General features: G+C 45.8%; 1 pseudogene across 1 annotated transcript in view; it reads left to right on the forward strand.

Moving 5' to 3' along the window:
* Nucleotides 1-22470, forward strand: part of LOC309572693 (epidermal growth factor receptor kinase substrate 8-like protein 2) — a 38705-nt pseudogene extending 16235 nt beyond the window's left edge. Inside the window, exons 6-11 of the transcript in view lie at nucleotides 18267-18378; nucleotides 19145-19264; nucleotides 20115-20262; nucleotides 21350-21533; nucleotides 21940-22072; nucleotides 22399-22470. The product of the transcript in view is annotated as an epidermal growth factor receptor kinase substrate 8-like protein 2 (transcript). The remainder of the gene's footprint in view (nucleotides 1-18266; nucleotides 18379-19144; nucleotides 19265-20114; nucleotides 20263-21349; nucleotides 21534-21939; nucleotides 22073-22398) is intronic.
* Nucleotides 22471-23091: the final 621 nt, after the last annotated feature.

The following is a 23091-nucleotide window of genomic DNA, read 5'->3' on the forward strand; positions in this document are numbered from 1 at the left end:
GAGACGCTGGAATCATGGAATCACAGAAGGGATTGGGTGGGAAGGGACCTTAAAGATTATCCCGTTCCAACCCCCTGCCATGGCCAGAGACACCTTTCACTATCCCAGGTTGCTTCAAGCTCTGTCCAGCCTGGCCTTGGACACTGCCAGGGATCCAGGGGCAGCCACAGCTTCTCTGGGCAACCTGTGCCAGGGCCTCAGCACCTTCACAGGGAAGGATTTCTTCCCAATATCCCATCTAAACCCACCCTCTGGCAGCGGGAAGCCATTCCTCCTTGTCCTTTCACGCCAGGCTCTTCAAGTCCCTCTCCAGCTCTCTTGGGGCACCTTTAGGCACTGGAAAGGGCTCTAAGGGCTCTCCAGAGCCTTCTCTTCTCCAGGCTGAACATTCCCAGCCCTCCCAGCCCGTCTGTGTAATGCTCTAGCTCTTGGAGCACTTCCTGGCCCTTCCTGGCCTCCTCTGGACTCCCTTGAGGATCTCTCCATCCATCCCAAAGTCACCCCAGCTTGCACAGACAGAAGCTGCCTACAGGAGGAATCTGCCTACAGGAGGAATCTGCCTACAGGAGGAATCTGCCCTAAGGGAAGGGCACACACAAACCTCACCCCGTTGGAAACACAGGGCCGGGGAAGAGCAGCCCGACCTCCCAGCGCTGCTGGAAAACATTTTAGCTGAGGAAGGAGCTTTGTTTCACTGGAGACAGCAGCTCCCCCTTGGCTTTAGACAAAACCAAAGGCAAACCCACTGTTTAGGGGCTGAATAGAACAGTGTATTTCAGTCCTGCCCACCTCTCCCCCAGGGAACCGACAGGGCGCTGGGTTCAGACAACTCTTCTTAATGAGACAGAATTCTAGAAAATGGGGGAAAACCCGTCCCCTTTCTTCAGAAGTCTTGGGAAGGTCACTTCCAAAGCCAGAACAAACAAGGCCACCCCTTTGCCTTTGGTTTTTCCCCAAGGGAAAGATGGCTCTTCCACCTTCTAACAGCCCTGACACTCATTTCCCATCACCGGTTACTCCGTGGTACAAAACCTTCATCAAAGTACTTTTAGTTCAGAGTTTAGAAGCCCCATCTGCTTCCTTGTTTACATGAGCTCACACCTTGGAAACTGTCACATCTCGGAGCGCAACCAAACTCTTCTCAAACTCCACACGAATCCTCTGCCGTGATTTGACACATCACTTTACAGGGATTTGACTCAAAGTTTTCAGCTGACCATCCACTTTGCTGATGCCAGTTCGAGTCTGGGAAAAAAACCCTCAAGCCAGACTGTTTTTCCATGCTTTTCTGTTCTAATCTAAAGGATTTATAAGCTTTACTACAAGAGTTCAAATCCACAGGCAAGTACCTTAAATCAAATTATATCAGCAAAATAACTCTTCTTCTCATTCACCCCATCACTGATTCTGGTAGGAACATCAGGTGGTAGAGATGCAGTGTGGAGCAGGGAAAGAATTAGGAGCACTTTCAAAGATCTGTCTATTGACTGACAAAAGATCACACATAACCAACTTATGCTTTGCAAAGCAGGATAAAAATACTCAGGCCCATCCAAACTACTTCTTACGCTAGATGTGGCTGATCAATAGCCCGGCTGAAAAATGGACAAGCCACTGTAACAAGAAATACAAGTTTGGAAAAGGAAAAAGAAAAGTCCTGAAACCACAGAACTCCTGAAGCTTGGCTCGCTCCACTCTAATGTGCTCCTCCTGACACTTGCAGCAACTGGCTTCTCTCTTGCCGTTCCGAGAGGAACTCTATTTTGTATAGGGATGTAGACGTGTCTGCATTTAGACACCATCCTCAATACAAACCTCCTCCATTGCTTTTTTCTGACTGGAGATCCTTGCTACTGGATACGATGGTGCTGTTTATTGGGAAGGGTTGCTCTGATGCCGATCACAGCACAGCACAGCAGGAGCTCCCTTTTTGCTCCCTTGGGCTACTCCAATTCCTCTTGGGTGATCTCTGAAATACTCTTTATCAGCTGAGGGCTGACAAAACACACAATGTCTGATTAATCACCCTTCTCTTCTCCAGCCATGACACAAGAGCTGGGTGCACTCAGAAAACAGTTTTCTGAACCATCCTATATAATAACAATCAATGCCTTGTAATTTCTGCCATCTAGATGAGGTCGCCATTGAACAGCTCCGTGTCCCAAGTGCTACCCAGCAGGGAGGGAAGAAGAGGAAGACAGGATCACAGCAGCCACTGATCAGTCATTCACAGGCATCATCACAAAGAAAGAGGAGAGAGTCAGGAATTTCACAGGCTACTCTGTTTCAGCAGCGCATCTCATCCTCCTCTTTTTAGATCTCTACTGATCACTACCTTCCAGTCCCTTCACAGTGCTCTCCTAATCCACATGAGTAACTAAGATGCAGAATAAGAGGGAAAATTTCTTCTGACCTCCAGTCACCTGAGAATCAAGCAGATAAGAGAAAACCTCCGCCCTACTCTAAGGAAGGTGTTTCATAAACTCACCTGTAGCTAAAGCTATTCAGAAAGCTCACACTACCAGACGCAGAGTAGTAAAGAGCCTCTTAATTTGCTGACCCTGGAGAAAAGGCAGCTTTAAACAAACTCTGCTACTCCCACTCTCTCTCCTTAGAACTTCAGGTTGAGATGCCTAGGACCAACTAAAGAAAAAAGTCATTTCATTCATGCCCTGGTCAAGCATTTCACACCCCCTTGTCCCTCCCAATCTACCAGCCAGTCAAACACAGAAAAAGCAAGAGACCCGTGGTAGGCTTCCAGTGGAAATACTGGCAAAATCTTCTTGGACTGCATTATTTGAAGGACCTGAGGTCAACTCACTGACTGGGAAAGACTTTTACTGCTCCACTTAGCCTACCAGCTCAGCTCAGCTCAGCAGCCTCCCAGCTACCTTTAGCTGCATAAGCACATGACCTGCAACCAGAAAGGCGTGAATCTTCCTTAGGAAGGAAACAGACACGGGGAATGAAGAGTGGAGATTAGTCCACACTCTTAGGAACAGGCAACACCAACCAAACACTCTGTGGCAATAGCTTGTGTCTAGAAGCTCTCTACCTTCCAGTCCACCTCAAGGCTTTGGGACTTGTGCTGACTTGCACAAAGGAACCCACTCCACCCTGCAGCAGTGGGCTCCTTCTTTCCAGCCTGGATGGAGACATGTCCTGTATTTTGCAAGCATGTCCAGGTGTTCAGAATGGAACATGCTGATCATGATTAGCACCTTAAGGCACACAGCTCTTCCTTTCTCAAAGTATGCTTTGTGAAATTATAGGCAGTGCTATCCCCACCTTTCCAAACAAATTACCCTCCTTCTAATTGCACTTGCCTTCAAAATACTGCCACTTCTTCATTTCAGACTATGCTTCCCTCAGAAGGATGCACAAAAGGTTAGAGTAGCTGCAAGCACCTGCACCTGCAATTTTCAAGTAACTGCGTCTTCAGAAAGGCTTCTGACAACAGGCCATTCTCTGGACATGAACACGGCAACGCTGAGGCAAGATAAATGACTTCGCTACATCTTACAGCCCAGATGTTTAAGGCCAGAGAAGACACCACCAGGTTGTCCTGATACTTCTGCTCATCCTCTCTGGTAGGGGCTGTACAGAGAACAACACAGTTTTAAATTCTAACTCAGTTTGTGCTTCACTGATGAAGGAAGCAGGAAGAAAGGGAAAGGGACTTCGCTTTGGAGCAAATGGGAATTTTCTTGTGGATTTCAGTGTCCAGGATTTAAACCAGTAAGGGATTTTCTTCAGTAAATCCAAAGGACAATTGGCTACAGAAACTCGTATCTTGACACTATTGATAAGCGCTGACAGTTCTCTGGCTGTGACTTATTTTATTCAAACCTGCTTTCTCCAAATGCACATCTGACAGCAGGACTTGCTCCATTCAGCCTGCAGCAGTTCCACAGGAAAGATGTTGTGAAATTGGCCACACATCTTCGCAACGCTTCCACTTCAACATTTTTCCCACTATGTTCAAATGTATTTGTCAGCTTCCTAAGGAGTGCAGTGTCCATAACATAGGAGACAAGACTTTCATGCAAAAATTGAAAGACCTTGAACTGCAGTGGCAGAAGAACTCTGGTGTAATACCAGTGCCAGATGGCATGGGTGTGAAAAGCACATTCACATCGATACTGACAGGCTTAGGAGAGACACAGAGCAGGGTGAGCTATTCCCAAAGAAGGTGAATTGACAGTGCAAAGGAGAGTTAATACCAACCAGCTGCTCAGTTACTTTATCAGAGCTGCCCCTGTTTTCAAGGCCTGAAAGAACAGCTCAGTGCCAGAAAGACATCCAGATCATTTGGCTATGCTTGCTCTTATGGAGCACTGTTTTCAATTTCCATCCTAGTGGGGTTGCATACTACTGACCAGTTAAAATCAGCACCTGAGCTGCACAGCAGTATTTCAGTGGCAACACTGGACAGCTGTAGGTTCTGCCCTTCCCCTCTCCCAGCATGCTCCTCAGACACACAGCACACTTGCACCAAAACTCACAGCCACACCCACAGTTTAACCACCTGCAATAGTTTTGGCCCTGGCCAATCTAGCCCTGGGTGCATTGTGCAGCAAGAAGCCATGGGGGCCGTGCTTCTCCCTGACTCCAAGCATCGCTCCAGAGGCCACACAAGCTGTGCGGTCAGGCCGTAAGGCTCAATGGCACACAGAGATCAAGTCCTACCCACTGAGAGCACATGTCCTTGTGGAAGGGGCTGATGAGCGCTGGAGCAAGGGAAAGGGCAGGTCTCTGCAGCTGGGGGCAGAGGAGAGGGGAACAAAGTGGGTGTGTGTGTTTGGGGAGAAGGGAGCAGGGAGGGTGTTCTCCTCCTTCCACAAGCTGGGCCAAAGGGGCTGTGGTGGGAGCAGTGCCTGCCCAGCAGAGGAAGCAAAAGGCAGGGACCCCAGCGAGCACAGTTCCCTCTCAGTGGAACAGCGAGTTCTGCTGTTGGCAGCGATCCTCCTCTAGGAGGTTCCTGCCTGCTCTCCTCACATGGAGCTGCTTGTTCCTGTCCCTTCAGAGGCCTTCCCTCTCTGACGTGGGCCACAGCAGCTTTCTTTCCCATGCTCTGAATGAGGAGGGGCAGGTTTGAAGCAGCACTGGGAGGATTAATTAATATTTTAGCTGTTTCAACCATCATGACTTCTGGTTGCATTCATGAGACAAAATTAATCCCCTGCTCTAGTGAGTTGCAGAAGTGCAATACCGAGATGTGACTGCTGGACACAATCACCGCTTGAGTCACTCTGTCATTTTTTCAGGTAGCTGCAATGGATGGACGTTCTCTAAGAACCATTGGATTAAATATAAAGAAGGACACTTTTCAGGCAATTTGAGAAACTTCTCTCCTTTTATTGTTTTTCCTAACATAAATATCTGGATATTACTGAAAAGCAGCCAAGCAACTACAGCAGTGTAGTTTAATTGCCTAAACTAAGGGTAAGTTTACAAAATAGTTTACACACTGACAATACTAAAGGGCCTCTTGAAGCATGGATAATATATCCAGTTCCCATTATGAAAACTTGGACTACCTATTCTTCCATGGTAGTGTGACTTAAAACTACCTGTTGTACTTTCATATACTAAGAAAAACTACATCCTTAAAAAACTACAATAAGTACAGCTTACTGAAGAATTACATTAAGTCCCTAACAGGCTCTTTTTTGGACTTGGAGGTATGCCAAGCAACCTCTGTCAGTTCATAGTCTTCTGTAAGGATGTGCAGGTGGAGCCAGTTTCTGCCTCGTAGACGCAGGAACATTGCAACAGCACCGTGGTAAACTGAAAGGTGAAGGGCAAGGCCACACAGAGATGTGTGTCTGCACAATGAATTAATGTGCCGCAGCATCTTCCTTCCGCAGGAACAGGAAAGCAGCTTCAGGATTGCCAGTGAAAAAAGCAAGAATTATGCAGTGCTCACGTGGCTGCCATCGGGTGGGAGCCCCCCCAGCACAGCTCTGTGCAGGGAATTCCTCTCAGTGGTTGGAGAGCAGCATCCAGAGGCGGAATCGCAGCTGACCGTAAGCTCGCATCGCCTCTGCGTGGGCGGCCGGATCTCGGGCCAGGTGCTCAAAGAGGTTGAGCGGCTCGACCGTTCGCATTGCCGGCGGCAAGCTGATCTCCTCAGGAAGCCTCTGGTTGCCCAGGACAAAGTGCTCCAGGCGTTTCAACTGCAGGCAGCGGCGCAGGTATGCCATGATGTCCCACAGCCGCTGCGCAAATTCCCTCCTGCGCCACTGGGACAGCGGTACGGTGGTCAGCACGTGCATGACCACAGTCTTCCAGGTCGAGCTGGAAAAACCTGTGCCCCTCAGGATGCAGGTGAAGAGCTGCAGGCATTTCAGGTGCAAGCTCTCACACGGCACCTGCCTGGCGACGTGCTGGAAGAATTTTGCCTCTGCCACAGTGTACGTCTCAGGCCACACTGTGCTTGCGATGGAGTCGGCCTCGGCGGGCTGGCTGCTCACAAAGATGCTGGAGCCGCCTTTCTGGGCCTCTGTGGGCTGGCTGACCACAAAGATGTCGGAGTCCCCGTGGCGCACCCCAAACAGCATCTCCACCATCAGGCTCTTCTTGCCTTTGCTCAGCCGGAATTGGCAGGACCGGCTGCAGGGCTGAAACACCAAGTGCCATGAGTACGACTGAGGCAAATGCAGCCACGAGCATCTCACCAGCTGGTAGAACCAGTGGGAGGTTTTCTCCACGTCCAGGCAGGAGCCGGTGCAGAGTGTCTCTAGGAGGCTGGGCTTCTGCTTCCGCCGCAGCTCCTCCTGCGAGTGGTGCAGGAAGCACAACAGCTTCTCGCCCAGCTGCTCCCTCTCGCACGTGCACACCAGCTCCACACGGACGCAGAAGGTCCTTGCTGCCATCTGCCCTGCACTGTTCAGCTCCAGGTGGAAGGCGTGTCCCGGTGGGGGATTCAGTGGGACCAGCACGCGGTACACCACATCCTGCTCACGGGGACTCCAACCCTCAAAGGCACTGCCCACCCCGATGGCTTCTTGAGGCACCGGGTAGAAACTATTGCTCACGCTGTCAATAAAGACACGCGTGAAGCTCTCCATCAGCTCAGCTGCCACTGAGCGACCTCTCTCCACGTCCTCGACAGGACACTGTATGCGATCCACTAAAAGGATCCCTCGCTTATTCCCAACGTCACAGGCGTCTTCTTCCTCTTCAATTCCACCACTGCTGCCTTTGTCCTTGCCAGCACCACTGCCTTCTTTTTCACTGGCAGCCACATTTCCACCTTCTTCTTCCTTTCCATCTTCATTCTTCTCGCCTTTCACATTCGCATCCCTGTTTTCCTGATCCTTCCCATTCCAATCAGTGGCTCTGTGTTCACTGGAATGACTGTCTTCCTTCAGCTTCATATTGCTGCTTTCTCCTTCATTTATCTTATCAACACCTTCTTCAGTTGAAGCAGCATTGCCATGTTCCTCTCCATTTCCATTTTCATTCTTTTCTCCCTTCCTATCGGCAGCACTGGCTTTCTCATCTTTGTCTCCAAGATTGCTTTCTTCATTTCCAATGTCCTTCTTTTCTTCCTCAGTTGCAGCAAAACCACAATGGTCTACTGCATTCTCACCATCACGGCTGTCTTCTTGTCCTGTCCAATCACTGCTTCTTTGTTCACTGGCATCACTGCTTTCCTGCACTTTCACATCCACTTTTTCTTCCTTTCCATCTTCACCTTCACGTACGTCATCGTTGCCTGCTTTCATATACGCATCATCGGTTTTTTCTTCATTTCCATCTCCTTCTTCTTCCTTTCCAGCATCCTTGTCTGGCTCCACCTTCACATCCTTGTTTTCTCCTTCATTTGCTTCATCTAGGTCTTCCACACCTCCAGTAACATTGCCAGGTTCTTCTTCATTTCCTTCAGCAGTATTGTCTCCTGGCATATTCCCATCACTCCAGCCTTCATCTTTCCTTGCATCATGGCCATCATCACTTTTAACATCACTGTCTTTCTTCAACTTCACATCTTCATCTCGTTCATTGGCATCATTGTCGTCTCCTTCATTTGCAGCCACAGGACTGCCTTCTCCTTCATTTCCGCTGCCACTGTCATCTGCCTCCACAGTCACATCAATGTTTTCTCCATCTCTCTCGGAATCCAAATTGTCTTCTTCCTTTTCTTTTTCCTTCTCCTCTCCCAAGGTCTTGCAGGAGGTCTGGTCCTTGCCGCTGCTGTTGGTTTTGCTGGCTTCAGGACTCCTCCTGCAGCTAAACCACAGGCCCAAGAGGAGCAGGAGTCCAGCAAGAGCCCAGAATGGCCACTGCTGCAGGGCACCAAAGAGCAGGGCTCCCCAGCCCTCGTCCTGCTGCTCTGGGGGCCCTTGCTCCAGCTCCTGCAGCAGCCGAGCCATCTCGCGGTCGAGCAGCTCCTCACGCTCCTGCATTCGCCGGTGCGTGGCCTCATCCAGCCCATCCCCAGCTGGCTGGGGGTACTGGATCAGGCTTTGCATGAGCACGAAGAGCAATGACAATAAAGCCATGGTCTGCAAGAGGACACACAGAAGGGGTTCAGTAGGGCCAGAATGGAGGCAGCCAGTGCAGGGCAGGAGCCACGGGGATGTGGCAGCAGGAAGGAGAGGGCCCCCAGCAGCTGGCAGGAGGCAAGGCCTGCACCGCTGCCCCAGCAAGCACCGAGCCTGAGCAAGGCGCTCCCACCAGGGGCTGGGCCCTGGACGCAGGGACAGAACACATGCCCCGGGTGCCAGCGCTTCTGCCCCAGCCCTCCCCCAGCCCTGCCTCCCCACCGCCTGTGGGCACTCACCGCTTGCCCAGGCTCTACTGGGGGCAGCGTCAACCAATGGGGCCTTTTATAGCTGCCCCCATTGTGACACGGCCCCTGTGCTGTCACAGGCCCCAGAGCGCATCACAGGCCAGCCCCACCCGCCATCCCCAGCCCGGGAACTGCTCATGGCCCTGGGCACCCAGAGCCTCAACAGACACAAAGTGCAGACCCATCAGTCGTGAACCTGGGAACCCCAGAGCTTCCCTGTACAAAGCAGGCACAAGTGCCCTCCCACACAAACCCTTGTCAAATATAAATTTGTGTGACATGATCCGTGGATGCTCTTGGTATATAGGTGTAAGCTTTTATTTAATCTTGGAGGGGGACATTTTTTATTAATAATATTTATATTTATTACTTTTGGGGCAGGATGTCATATAGGCTAATGTTTTGTTACAGATTTAGTGAGAAATCTTTCTGAAAGAAATCCAGGCTGCTTGAATGATGCACAGGAAGACGTAACACCCTCCTTAAAGAGGCCCAGTAAGTTAATTACAAAATTTTGGTGTCTTCAACAACCTCTCAGCTCTTAAAACTCTATGGTTCAACACAGTGCAAAATTCTGGGATAGCCAGGATTTTGTTCAGAAAGTAGAATGTCTCATTTTTCAAATTTGTAGCAAAGATGTACATCTGTCACTCCCACCATCTTCAAAATTGTCTGCCTTAAACAGAGTTAACCAATCTCTCTGACTTGTCTGATACTGCACTGGTTTATTAAAGGAAATTCTGACTCTTTCTGCTATCTCTGTGTATTTATCTCCAAAGGACTGTGAGTATGGAAGAGTCATCCCTTATGTTCCTCAGCTCTTCTTTGGGGAACTCACCTACAAATGGAACTGCAGAAATGGGGAGGGAGGAAAAGGAAACAGGATGTGAATCGAGCACCTGCATAGTGACCACAGATGTCCACTGCTAGACAGACACTGATGTCAGGCAGATCATGCCCTCCAAATAGTGCTCAGAAAGAGAACAAGTTTGGGATTCCTGAAACTGCTCTGAATTGGATTTGCTTAAACAGATGTCATTAGTAAAAGCAATCAAAGAAAGAGTTTTGATCCCTCTTCCAAGCTGATGCCACTTATCATGTATCTTCCCTGCATTCTTCTAGGGAAGCTGTTTTTGATGTTGTCCTGTCCTTCTTTTTATAAGGGAGCAAAAATACTTTGTTAAGTATTACTCTTTCAGTTTTGTTTCCTCTCCTCTTCTGAGATACAGTAAAGTGAACATTCAGCAGAATAGTTTTGTATTTTTTGAACACAATTCTTCTTTTATCCAACTGAGGCCCTTCTGTGATCATGAAAAAACAGAAACTGTTGTGAACTACAGTTTACACTCATAAGAGGTTGACATGGGTCAGTTCTCCAAGGTTATTCTTAGTTCAACTGCTGTGTAAACTGTTGATGTCACTGACTGGAGGCTGCTCTTCAGGACATTATAGATATGATAATTATATGACAGAAAATGCAACATATAGTTGAATCTGACCTTCAAGTTCACTAGCTTAAAAAAGGAAAAAAATGTCTGTAAGAAATTTGCTGCTTTTCCCATTACTAAGATGTAATAGATGCCTTCAAGTTTATACTCAGTCGACAGCATATACACATGGACAGCAGTGCCCATCCATCTTCAAGCTAGGGTACATTTTAAGTGTCAATGATCACTGCCTCCAGAAAGCATTTTTGAGACAAAACAGGCAAAGTCTTTTGCATATCTAGACAATCATCCAATACTAGGATCTTCACTCTCACATAAACACTTCATGTTTTTCCACAGAGGAATCTGAGATAGATTTTTCTGAGAAATAACAAACCACCAAAAATTAATTAAATGACAAACAAGGGAAAAGCACCACTTCCTCACTCAGCACATTTTCCTTGATTTTCATTAAGCATTCAGATTTACAGATGCTGATATTGCCACAAGAGCAGTTTTTTTCTGGTTTAACTTCCTCTTCCAGTAGAGCAAGCACAGCTGCAAAATGCAAGCTCACTTCCAGGCTCTCTTACACATCACCAGTTTACCACATTCCAACCAGTCACAGCTGTGCAACACCCCGTCAGGGTACTGGGATTACTGCAGTGCCACAGACAGTTTAAGTGAGGCTCATGGAGCTGTACAATTTTAACTATGTTTTATATGTATAATTAAATGATGCATGACATGGAAATAAGCCAGCTGTACTGAAACTGAACAAACTAACTGCTCTGATGCAACAGTTAAGCATCTCATCAGTTCTAAAATGAAACAGGTTTAAAGCAAAAACAATATAGAGAACAGAATGCTTGACACTGTTAAATAGCATGGTCAAAGGATAATTTTTGAACATTAAGGAAATGCACTCACCCAGTCAAATTTTCAAAAGAATTCCTGGCACCAAAATGTTCTCTGTTTGCTTTTTCACCATGTTTTAAGAATGGATCACTCTGGGGGAAGAAAATCCTGTGCGCAAAACACTGCGTGAAACTAAACAATCCTTAAACATGGCTAATTTCCATGTGGAGCTGATGATTTAGCACTGTCATCCTTCAGCAGAGGAGAAAGAACTACCTGTCTTTAGTTTACTTAGGTAAGATGAAAAAAGTGAAGAGCGTGAATTTGATCTTGCTTCAATTTACTTCAGTGGAAAAACTCTTGCCATGACTTCAGTGAGAATGAGACTGCATCTTAATTCATTCTATATGGAGAAAAACAAATCAGCTGAGAATAATGCTTTTGTTTATTAGATGTAAATTACTACCATAGTCGTTTTTAACAGTGCTAAGTAAATCCTGCTTTAAAAGCCAAACGTTGCCTTCAGTCCTGCTTATTCCTCTGTACTGTGTCACAATGCAGGATTCCTGGTCCTCTGACCAAGTCACCGCTGTCACAGTAAGCATGGCTTGCTCTGGGGAATGGCCACATTCCCACACGGGAATGATAGATGTTTGTGGATGTCACTGGTGACAATGTCCAAATCTGGGCTAGGGCATGCCCCCCAGCCAAGAAACTAGGGTGCACACTTTTGTAATATAAATGCATTCACTGAGAACACAGACTACACTTACTAAAATGTCCATGAAAAGCAGCCAAGTAAATCAAATCAATAGGGTTAAATTTGCAATTAGGATTCTCTCTTTCGGCAGGAAAATTTTAGGATAGCCACAAATTGAGAAAAATTTGCTTTTTTTTCTTCTTTTTCTCAGAAGGCAATCAACCTTCTGGTCTGGCTATTCTTTACTTCTCCCTATGAAGTAAAATCTAAAAAGACACACACACGATATTTATGGAAGGACCTCCCAATGAATTAGGAAAAATTATTACTCAGAAGATCAAACAGAAACAAGACTGTCTACACTGTATGAATTAAACATACATGAATTAGGACACTGAGCCTTCCATTCTTTAGTAACAGAACTGATGCTGTCCTGAAAATGACATTAATGAATTAGACTGGTATATGAAAACCTTCTGCATCTGCTCTAGAGGTTGGAATGAGGATGTTAAATGAGGCAGCAGACAACAAGGACGTGCTGCTTAGGGAAGCTGAATATCACTTCTGTGCTTGTGGAGTTCTGCAGTTTGGATGAAGGTCACAGGTTATCTCCAGCTACATGAAAATGAGTGATAAATACACACTGTTGGTCTTAGACTGAAAGCAGTACTGGGCAAAGAGAGTCAAAATATGGAATATTACTCAAAATCATCCCCTGGTTTTCTAAAGATCATAATCTTCTATTAGAAGACAGTTTGTTACCTTCTCCTAATATTAAAGCTGTAATAGTAAAAGCACCTCAATCTTGTAGAAGTATCTAAGATACACAGAATAAGTAAGGTATATGCAGTGAGAGCACCCTAAAAACATCACAAGAGGAGTGACAATTTCTGGGATAGTAATGACATGAACGAGTATCTAAACGTTAAGTCTGAGTGAATAAGAGAATTTTTCAACTAATGGATCAGGGAAAATGTGAAAGGATGAGATATGTGATTAAAGATCATAGTGTATTCGGTTAACACAGGTGGAAAATATATGACTTTGATTCTGTACTACAACATATTTTAATTGATTTGTGTGTAGTTTTAGTTTTATACATGCACAATTTTTTAGAACACATCTTTAGACTGGGACAAACAATAAAGGAAATCCATTGTATGACTTTACATTGATCCCAACATCACTCACTGGAATATCTTAACATTTCCTGCACAGATTCCCATTCGTTAAGATGACAACCTTGAGAAGAAGGAAACCTATAACTGCCATTCAGAGAAGGTCTAAAATTTCAATTGCTGTTTGAACACAAAGGAGCTTTGACATGCTGTGGTTTATTGAAGCACTCCTGCAGTTATAGACACATCTTTAACCACCCTACCCTCCCCCTCTTCCTCCATCCACCACTGATTGATGCAACTGGAAGATTCAGTAACTGCAGAGCAAAGTCCCGCTTACTTCCAGCTCTCCTGCCCCAGCAAATGCTCAGCTCTTCTGGGAAGATGGAGCTATGCCATAAGCACATTGCACCTGAAAGGAGATGAAACCTTCCCTTCAAAGACACATGTGACCAGGTTTTTGGAACTGCCTGATGTGGCCAGTTCTCATCTGTTTTCCATAAAGAAGGAAAAGAGCCCTGTATTCTCCTCTTCATGAGAGTTCAAGTATGAATTCCAAAGAACAGAGATGCCAGGACTTGTCAGTGACATGACTAACAATTTTATGAGAACTGGCAAAACAGTTCATTTCTCCTACATCTTATTCTCAGAAACCTTGGAATTGTTTTGTCTGAAAGATTTGGGGGGAGGAAGGTGGACTTAATTCTCACAACTATATTAAATATTCAGTACATCTGATATTCTGTTGTCAACACGCAAAATATAGTTTAATTATGATAAGCCATACTGGAATCATTTACAATACATAAATGTGAAAAAACAGCATTAAATTATTTCTTGTTCCATGTGGAAAAATATACACCTTCCAACCCCCCAAGAAAGTAAGACAAGGCACAATAAATTCTGGTAATTCTCTTTCTTCTGACTTTTCAGTTCCATCACAGCTCTCAAAACTAAGATTTATGTGCTGTTTTGCATCTGTATCTGTTGTTGATTTTCCCCCCCTACAGGGATATAGGTGAATAAGTTTGGACAGGAAACGGTATCCCTCAAGCCAAACTGAAAGGTTTATAAAGTTGCTAAGAAAAGTTTGGGTCAGGGCCTAAATATCAATCATCTGCTCACTGTCTTTTTAAACGAGCTCAGGCATTTTCCCAACTGTTCCCAGCAGGTCTCTGCCACTATTTTAAACTAAGATTTCAGCCATTTTTTTTCCCCTGTGTTGACCTCACTAATTTTTCTTTCTCCCCCTCTTTACCTGCCAAAGGCATCCATCAGGATTTTGCCAAAGGCTATCTGCTTTTGAAGTTGAGAGGAATTCACTAATCGTGAGTGTCAAATCCACAGTAAATGCCATGGCCATATGGTATATGCTGCTTTTGGGAATTAGCTCAAAAGGCCTAGCTGTGAGAAGGCCGGCTGTATGTCAGGAGGGTTTTACTGCTAACTTTCATAACTCATGTCAGCTCTTTCAGTTTCTGTATGCACTGGCTTCAGGGAGTGCAACTGTTCCCTGAATTTATAAAAATGTTGTCAAGATCCCTTGATCTTGCTTCCTCTGTCTCTCTCGCACAAACACATCCAAACACATTTATATACACAGTGGAATAGCATGCACAGTGGCATGCAAATCTAGCAAAAGAGAAGCTTGTAAATAAATAGCATGTCATTCTGCTTACTCAATACATTTCTCTGGGTGTTAAACTCATGATAAACATATCATAAGCCCCGATGAAGGCTCTACAGCCTGTCCCATCACACCATCCTGAGTGTAACTCTGCAATGCATAGGAAGACATAAGTTTGAAAAACAGAGCAGAAATAGCTCCCCTAAGGGCAAGGGGCTGACATAGCTGAAACATAACTAACTGGAGAGCATTTGTTTTCACTAAAGAAGGAAGTGTCAGTGACACATCTCTGTGCCTGTGGAGGTGTACTGTACATGCAAAGCAAAAAGAAATCCACCTTCTTTAAAAAATTGGCCATTAATACATAAATATGTCTGTGTTGAAATCCCTCAGACGGTACCATTCTTAACAAGAACTACACACAAGACTAAGAAATTCTGCAGAGAATCATGCTTTTGTGATCCAAAGAGGCAAGGAGAAAGAAAACCACATATGAAGAGTTTAACATACCCACTTAGTGATAGAAAAAGAATTATTACAAAAATAAATGTCAGTCCCCTTGAAACACTTGAGTCAGCTCTCTCAACTTTCTCTGATGCTGTAGGAAGGTGTGAATGTCCTCCATGTGTCACATCATCCGCACCAGCCACACAGGAATGTCTCCAATGCACCTCAGAGCCTTTCAAGGACCACTCCCCTCTAATTTATGTATAGTCTGTTAACATCCTCTTGGAGCAAACAGAAATAATACTTTTAAAAGACATTTATACTTCAGAAACATGTGCCCCGACACAACAAAAAACCCAGATTTTAATACTGCCCCGAGGCAGAATTCATCCATCTTTAAGGCTTCTATTATGTATTTCCTGGTTAGTAATACAAAAAGAACTGCTGGCAGTATCACATCGAAACCAAAGTGCCAGAATCAGAAAAACTACTGAAAAGTTTACCTTTATAGGAAAGCTTCAGTCTTGGGATATTTTGTTTTGACGTTCCAGTGACTGGAAGGAACAGCATTGCTAAAGACAGCAGGCTGCAGGCATGTGGCACTTGCAGAGCTCTCATTCTGCTCTCCTCTTCTGTATCTTCTTTTGTACTATGGTGAAATATCTCCCCACTTTTCAAACAATCCAAGTTTTATCTGGAAGAAAAAAAGAAAACATCTGTAGATCTGCTTTACTGCATAAGCAACAATTCTGTAAGCAAGCCAGACCTATTTCTAAAGAGCACCTCAGTTAATTTCTTTGCTACGAAAGTATTTTTCCTCTAGTACAAGTAAATATGTTTTGTTTCTTTAATACTAAATTTACACATTTTGACATTGGAAAAATATGTAAACTTTTCAGACACCAATGTCTAGCCTAGCTAACGTTTAAGCACAAATTAAATTAATGCAGTATCCATAAAAAGAACATTTGACATTCAAAAGTGACCATGCAACTTGATAGTTAATACCAGTCCATTGGATATCTTACATGTTTTATAACTCTTTTTGTCTCAGTACAACAGCTATTGTGTGTTTATGCTGTGACTAGAATGAACTGTAATGTCTCAGATGCCATGGGGGTACAAGCTGAGTTAACAGTGAGTACTTACCCATCAAAAACTAAACTAAGAAAACTGGAAAGAGCAAGCAGTTGTGTTTAGTTTTAATAGAGAAAAAAGTCAAAGCGGATGATGGATTTAAAAGTGCTTTCAGTATGATATTTCCAGCAGAACAACTGCCTCAACTCATCCACCAAAATGTCCTATAAACTTTAATGAGTGTTTCAGGCTGGGGTCAATAGGCTGATACGGGATTTTGTTAGCACAGTGTGCAACTAAGCCAGCTTTGCAACACTTTTCACTTAGTAAGAATCATTCATATTCCATAAATCTTGAAGTGTTTTACAACTGAAAGCAATTATCACTGCCCTTATTTTCCCTATGCAAAAACGGAACCATAAAGCTGCAGTGAACCTATTTCCTCAAGGTCACACAGCAAGCACAGTAGTTGAAAAGAAAACAGCAACAGCAGTCCTGCTGTCCTTTGTACCCAGCTATCAAGGATCCCTTTTGCCCAATAACTCGACTTTTGCACATGAAATTATTTGAAATGGCATCTTGAGTTCTGAAGGCAAAACTTCATGGTTAATAAATCACAGAGATCAGAGTATGAAAATATTTGTGAGACCAGATCCTTCCCCCTGCAAGTGCCTGATGCTAGAGGTCAAGGGAGATGGCTGGTGAAATGACAAATGTCAGTGTTTGAGTAATGCTGTAAAACCAAGGAGTAAGGAAATGTTATGGTTAGTCAAGAGATTAATGGCTCATGATGTGCCATGAAAATTCTTTTCTGAAAGGTACTGGAGCTGCCTGATTAAAAGAGCAATCCTAGTGCCCACATCAGCCAGCACTTGCACAGACACCAAAGGAGAGGTTCCTTGCAAGTCCATGAGAGATGCAGCACAGCTTGTGGCCCCTGAGCCTTTCCACCGGTCTGTTATTTGAACTCCTGCAGCACTGGGTCTTGCAATTCTGTGAGCTACAGCAGCACCCAGAACCAATTCGGCACCTCCTGATACAGGCAGTTCATCCTTCCTGGCATGAAAGGATGGAAACAGAATCCCTTCCGTTCTCTCTGACACAGGAAATCTTTCTCAGATGAAACTTGGGCTTTCTGAGCCTCCAGACTTTCGCTCAATAGCAAAAGACAAGGAAGTGTGCAAGAAGAGCATGATGGTGAAAAAGAGGGAAACAATTCGTAAAATCCCCAAAGCATAATTCCTATTGCAGAACACTAAGCTTCTTCCTTCTCAGTCCCCTCTTCAACACTCATATTCAGTGTCTGAATGCACTACCCTTGGCCAAGTGTGAGTACATGTTCACGAAATGACATGGAGAGAAAACAGACAAACATGAAATGCCTGTTTCATCTTTCTCTTCCCTTTATTACAGTATCAGATCCTAAGAGAACACCCTTACTTCTTCTGTGCCAACACATCTATCTGAGGGTGGACCACGAAGGACTAAAGTGCATTAGACTATCCCAGGGTTAAATCGCCTTGAAGAAATTTATTTAGAGGTGAAAAAGGGGAAAAGAAGGAGAGGGGAGGAGGGGGAAGAATATATGAAGATGAGACACCAGCCCTGTTCATCTTCAGCAGGATGATAGTGACAAACCATACTTCAAAAAGAAGCAATTAAGAGGGAGCCAGTCTCACTGCAAGTATGTTGAGAAGTCACGGCCTGAAGGTCTGGGCCTCAGCCAACAGGGAACTCACCAAAGGATATGGGGCTCATTTTCTTGAGGCAAATTACTGTGAAGAATCAGGACTAAATTTGACTAAAAAAACAGTTGCATCAATGCACTGTCATTTGCTGAATTGATTGAGAATCAGCACCAAACTCGGCCCTTCGGCCATAGCTCACAACCTCACTTTTTCATGTAGGCTTTTTTTGCTAATGGGAACCTTCCTTTTTTCTTGGTTGGGTTTTTTTTCCCCTTTCCCCTTTTATTCGAATAATGTCTGTGAAAAACCATTTGCTTTCACGAGGCGGTTAGTTTACACTGGAGGCAGCAGCTCTGTGAGCTCGAGCCAACCCTGTCCTGTCTTTAGATTCATTGCAATCTGGCCACATTGTCACATATATTTTTAGTTTATGATGATCCTCTAATACAATTCCAGCTTCCACACAGAGTCCTTCCAACAGTCTAGCTCAGGTTAATGAACTTCAGGCCACTTCTCTTCTGCAGGAATTTCGAGGCCCAGGGGGTGGCTGTGCCCAAGAGATTTGCCAAAATCCGCTACGATTTCACCGCGCGAAACGCCAATGAGCTCTCGGTGCTGAAGGATGAAATCCTGGAGGTACGTGACCGCTCCTGGAAAAGGTGTGTCCCCCAGGGGCAGGAGAGAGCTCGGGATAGCAACAAGCACCAACTCTATTTTCCCTGGTGGTATCTCAGCAGTGACACAAAGCTTTGCTCAAACCCAAAGCTGGAGCAGGCTGCCTGTGCTGTGTCGTGTCATTTCCTCAGCTCAAAGACATCGGTCCCATTTTAACCACAGTGAGGAGGGAGGACAACAACTCGCTCTAGAGCCCTGCTCATCCCCCGCTGGGTCGGTTCCTTATCACCACTTCCTCCTCCACGAGGATTTGTTTTCTCTGAAAAGCACCTTTCTCATAACCTTTCTCTTACTGCAGCACTGTTGGCAGCTGGACAAGGTGGGACGTGACTTGGGCTGACACTGATCTGTGACCTGAGGAAAAGGTTTCTCTGCAAAATGTGGCTTTTTATTTATTTAATTATTTATTTTAATGCAAAAAGACATCAGAAACTCAGTCATTAGGAAAAAAAGGTCTGGAGAAACAGGGACATTATGTAGGAACTATGAGTTCTTCAGCACGCAGAGGTGCTCTCCTGTTCATCCTTACGATACATTCTGATGCTTTCCAGGAAAAGTTTCAGTCCTGGATTGCATCTGAGAGCAACAGATCTGATTAGAGCTCCTGGCCTCAGTGATGTCCTTCTGGCAACTTCACCTTTTGGATGGTTCGGCCCCGCTATATCCTGGTTGTTTATGCCTGAAATCCCATTTTCCCACAGCAGATTTATTTTTGTCCCTCTCTCAGGTGTTGGAAGATAATAAGCAGTGGTGGAAGTTGCTCAACCGGAGTGGGCAGGCCGGTTATGTTCCGTACAATATCCTGGATGTGGTGAAACTGGAAGAGCTCAAACAGGTCTGTAGTCAGGTAATACCTGACTGGTATCAGCTGCAGGGCACAATCTGCCTCTGGGAATAATGTTGGCATTAGACCTCCCTGATTTCTTAGGATACTATGCACCAATCAGGACAGACCTTCAGAAGTAGACAAAGCCAGGAGATTCCTGAGTCTCCTATGATAAAATTCACATTTTGCTACGATCGTCTTCCCAAATAAGGCCTATCCTTCCTATTTGTGCACCAGCCTCCTGCTTTCCATATTTTTCCACATCAAGATTTTTCTTGGGGGTTAAATTAAAGATGGACACTTCCCTCAGCCAGTTCAGTTCAGCACCAGGAACACGTTACTGGAGTGGAGGCAGATGGAAACACCATCTAAGTGAGAATTAACTGAATACTGCAACTTGCACTGCAGAAATGTGGAGCTGGAGTGTTCTAAACACCCTAGGGAAGCATGGAATTGCTTCCCCATTTTGGTATTGCAGCGTTTGGGCAAAGCCTAAGGCGGCCCAGCAGGCTTCTGGATAAATCCCTGCTAGTTTAATCAAAACGTCAAAAAACTTTCCAGTCCGCTCCAGGCCCTTGGCAGTGGTCCCGCTTCACATCCCAGCTACGGAGCAGTGAGGCTCTGCCTTCCAATGAGATCGAACACGTTTGGCACAACTAGGAATTCCCTTGCGCAAACTTCAGACTTTGCTTTGGGTTCTTCATTCCCAGAAATTAACTTCTTCCATGCAGCTCCACCTGAGGTCTCCCCAGCCCCACATCAGCACAAGGAGAACACGGCAGTTTGTCCCTCCGTGGGTGTGAGGCAGAAAGCTTAAGAAAATTAAAAACGACCAAAAAAAATTCTTACTTTTCTTTCCCTTTCTAACCAGTCTAACCAGAGCTACAAAGGAGACCTGAGCCCCAGGGGCTATGGCCCATCCAGCCCAACCCACAAGCTGCCTGCCAGCTACGCCGGGGATAAGTGGGGCACTGAGATGTTGTCGCGCCACTCTGCACAGGACGCCAAAGAACGCACGTGTGTGTCCCACTCTGGGCTCCCCTGGGTTTGGGCGCTCGGGGGACCAGACCTGCCCAAGGGGCTCCCCTGCACCTTTTACTGATCACAGCAATGCAGCAGCACTGTGTCTGGAGGCCATTCCAGGCAGGACAAGAGCCAAGAGAGCAGCCCTGGGGCTTGTGACACCGCCGGGGCTCTCGGGCGGCCCGGGCCGAGCAGGGCAATAAGTGATCACCCCATGCCTCCTTCCTCCAGTTCTAACTTCCTCCTCCTCCTCCCAAGGAGAGAGTTTCCTTTCTCTTCCAAAATGTTTAAGTGTGTCTAAGGAACAGCTCAGGCCAATCCCTTTCTCTCACTTCCTTTTGCTCATCTCCCGGCACACACACAGTGCCCGCCTGGCCGCTTCCTTCATGTGGTTCCACAGAATTCCCGGCCAAACAGGAGATCCGCATCACTCCCTCACCCTGCACATGCTGTGGGGCTCACAGAGCAGGAGAGAGATCAGGGGCCCTGCTCACCTCACCCCTTATCCCACCCTGTCCACTCCTGGAAGCAGGAGCCCTTCTGGGACGACAGGAAGCCCCACCATACAAGGACACAAATCTGTTCATATCACTGAGTTATTCTCCACAGTCTTCAGGAGTTTCATGGGGAAAGCGATACTGGATGAAGAGTCACTGGAGTTTTCACAGAAGCACAGGATGCCCTGGGCTGGAAGGGACCTTCAAGCTCATCCCATCATGAGTGTGTTGCTCATTCCCAGTTTGTGCTTCCTGCCGCTTCTGTTCTGTTGCGGAGCAAAACCTGGAGCTCTGCGATCAGCAAATTAGTGACTAGAAGCAGCAGAGAGGACTGAAAAGGTCTCAATTGCAAACCTCCAATTGTAGATTCTCACAGAACTGTGCTTCCACATCAGGCAACAGCCAAGGGGTGATGGGAGCAAAATAAATGGCAACACAGGGGCACAGGAAAATGGGAATCACTTTTCTGGGCTGAATTTAAATAAGAATGTTGAGCCACATCCCCATTTGCCTTACAGTTTCCCCACAAACATTTAATGGCATTTTTGACTGAAGACTTGCTTTCATTCCCTACTTGTTTCTACAGAACTTATTCACCAAACGGATGAGCTGAACGACGAGCTGCTAAAGAAGATCACAAACAATAAAATTCAGCCTCCCCACAGGAATTTCAAAGTGGAAAAGCCTCAGCAAGTTTTCGTGCCCCTCACCTTTGAATCCAGCACTGAAGAAGTCAAAGCCTGGCTGGAGGCCAAGTCATTCAGCAAAGAGTAAGATTTGCCCTATTGCCACGTGCAATGCTCGTCCTTCCCTGGAGAAGGAGCAGGGGAGGCCACCGGCACCATCTCACCTGGGACAAGCCACTTGGATTTACTTACAGAGCCTGTGTTGCAAATTAGATTTCAACCCTGTTCAATCCAGGCTCTATAACCAGAATGTTCAGAGCCCAAAGTCACTCCCTTTCTCTGGTATAAATATTTTCTTGGAGATAAACAGTTAACTAACTAAATCCAAGGCCTGAAATGCTACTGGAATTGCAGCTGCCACCTTGGAACAGCCCTAGGGCCCCGTGATATGGTCCCACTGCAGCTCCTGGCCTCCCATCTCCAACTCCTCACCTCTGGCACGAGGCCACGTGCAGCACAATCGTCACCTCCCTACTTTGTGTCTCCCCAGGACCGTGGAACACCTGGGCATCCTCACCGGAGCTCAGCTCTTCTCCCTCAACAGAGAGGAGCTGAAGAAGGTGTGCGGTGATGAGGGAAACAGAGTCTACAGCAAGATCACAGTGGAGAAAAACCAGCTGGAGGTAAGCATTTTTCTGGATAATTCCTGCTGGAATGGGGGCTGTACCAGCAGCGTCAGATAGCTCATTAAACAGGCATTTTAAAAAATACAATTGTGGGGAAAAAAAATGCAACCAAACCTACACCAGCAATAAAACACACGTAAAAATTCCGAAGTGTCTTTTGAGCAAATCTGTAAGATCCCCCTGTTTCCACTAATTAATCTGCTTTTTACTGATATCACTTATCTCTTTGAAACTAGCTCTACTTTTACAGCATTAATTAAATACTGTCACTTAACTGCAGCTTGAAGTTCAAATCCAAACTGCCTGTTTTGTTTCCATTCCAGAAAAGCAGAGGGGAGTCGGAGCTCCAAGAAATCACGAAGCGCCGCCAGGAAAGGATTGATTCTGCAAATTAAAGTCTCTCTGCTTTATTTCAGCTCTTAGCCCTAAGTAGTGCAGAAAAAAAGGGAATGAAAGCAATGATTCCTGGCCCAGGCCAGATGCAGCAGAGCTCCCCTTGGGGTCCAGCTGCCATCAGAGTGACAATTCCTTGAACACTGTTGGGAAGGGTTGACAATAAGACCATGTCCCACTGGGAAAGGTGTTTTAATTTTGCATGAAGTATTTTTTTTATAACTATATATTTTATACTGAAATTTTCCGTGCATGCGATCAGAGCAGGATTCACACGGGGCTGGATGTACAAGGGCTGGCTTCAAGCAAAAAAAGACCCCCAAAGCTTTTCTCCGAGGGCTGTCCCCTGCTCCCCACTCTCCCCTGGCAGAGCAGGCGTGGCACACAGCACAAGAGAGGCCAGCCTCAAGGCTTGGAGCCTGGACCAGAGGAATAAGGCTTTAGAACCCTGCAATGGTTTGGGTTTAAGGAAAGGACATTAAAGCTCATCCCATTCCACCCCCCTGCCATGGGCAGGAATGCCTGTCACAAGCCCAAGTTGTTCCAAATCTTGTCCAACCTGGCCTCGGACACTTCCAGGAATGGTGAGTCATGACCTCTCTGGGCAACCTAACCCTTTCTAT

Source organism: Coloeus monedula (assembly GCF_965178545.1).
Source record: "Coloeus monedula genome assembly, chromosome: 4".
NCBI classification, from domain to species: Eukaryota; Metazoa; Chordata; class Aves; order Passeriformes; family Corvidae; genus Coloeus; species Coloeus monedula.